Raw genomic sequence first — 1,408 nt, 5'->3', positions numbered from 1 at the left:
GACCTCCACTTCTGTAAGGAAAACAAAACTAAAGGAATGAGCTAAAAACCCAGTGAGGTTCTTAAGCAAGCAATCGGATTTTTGGTGCTGGTGTTCTCCTTCTCAAGCTCGTTCTCGATCTTTTCCTCATCCTTGTCCTTTGGAATCATGAGGTCAGGTTCCTGAATTTCCTTCCCGCTCCTTAAAGTCATCGCACTTATGTTCTTCAGGTTCAATTCAGGTTGAGACAGCAATTTTCCATAAACTTGGGATTCCAGGCGATTGATTGCCACAGCCATCTGATTCATCTGATTTTGCATTACTTGTATCTGACCCAATTGATTCCTCATACTTTGTGGGTCAGAGTCCGTCTTTTGTTAATTAGCAATTAATTGCTTCATTATCTCTTCTATAGACGGACTGGAGTTTGAAGGGGGTGGTGGAGGACGAGGTTGGTACTGTTGTTGGTACCCTTGCTGCCTGTTTGGTGCGAAATTCGATTGCTTATATCCTCCATAGCTGAAGTTAGGATGATCTCTCCAACCCGGATTGTATGTACTCGAGTATAGGTCGTATGGCTATCTTGGTGCGGGCGCGTGACTAGCCATGTTCACTTGCTCTGCACTTTCTTCTTGAATCATCGGACACATATCTGTAGAATGGCCCATAGTAGTGCAAATTCCACACAGCTTGGCCTGAGATGCATTTCCTACAGCCAGTTGCCTAACAAACAAAGTTAACTCCGTCAACTGCTATTGAATAGAAGATGTCTCTACCTCATTTAACTTGCGTATCAGGACATCCTCCCTCGTACCGAACTGTTGTGAATTCTCGGCCGAACTGTTGTGAATTCTCAGCCATTCGCTCAATTAGCTCCCATGCTGCCCGAGGGGTCTTATTCACAAGTGCCCCTCCATTCGCAGCACCAATAATACTCCTGTCTCTGAAGAGTAATCCCTCGTAAAAAATATTGTATGAGCAACTGCTTACTTATTTGGTGTTGGGGGCACTTGATGCACAACTTCTTGAATCGTTCCCAGTAGTCGTAGAACGACTCCCCCAGGTGCTGTTTGATACCACAGATCTCCTTTCTTAGACTTGCAGCACGAGACGCAGGAAAATACTTGTCTAAGAACTTTTTCTTTAGCTGGTCCCACGTGGTGATACTACCTGGTAGTAGGTAGTACAGTCAGTCCTTTGCAGAGTCCTTCAAGGAAAAAGAGAATGCCCTCATTTTTATTTGCTCTTCTGTGATTTCCGGGGGTTTCATACTATTGCACACGACATCAAACTCCTGTAAATGCTTATAAGCCTCCTCACCTGGTAAACCATGAAAAGATGGTAAGAGATGAATTAGACCAGATTTTAATTCAAATGGAGTGTTATCATTCAAACTTGGAAAAGTAATGCATAAAGGCTGCTGATTTAA

General features: G+C 43.5%; 1 non-coding gene across 1 annotated transcript; it reads left to right on the top strand.

Annotated features, from left to right (window-relative positions):
* Positions 1-971: 971 nt before the first annotated feature.
* On the top strand, positions 972-1,078 carry LOC113756039. The gene has a single exon (XR_003465828.1). It is a non-coding gene; the product is annotated as a small nucleolar RNA R71 (small nucleolar RNA).
* The last annotated feature ends 330 nt before the right edge of the window (positions 1,079-1,408 follow it).

The sequence above is a fragment of the Coffea eugenioides genome, unplaced genomic scaffold (assembly GCF_003713205.1).
Source record: "Coffea eugenioides isolate CCC68of unplaced genomic scaffold, Ceug_1.0 ScVebR1_191;HRSCAF=781, whole genome shotgun sequence".
In the NCBI taxonomy this organism is placed as follows: Eukaryota; Viridiplantae; Streptophyta; class Magnoliopsida; order Gentianales; family Rubiaceae; genus Coffea; species Coffea eugenioides.
This window is presented reverse-complemented; position numbering and strand designations above follow the sequence as displayed.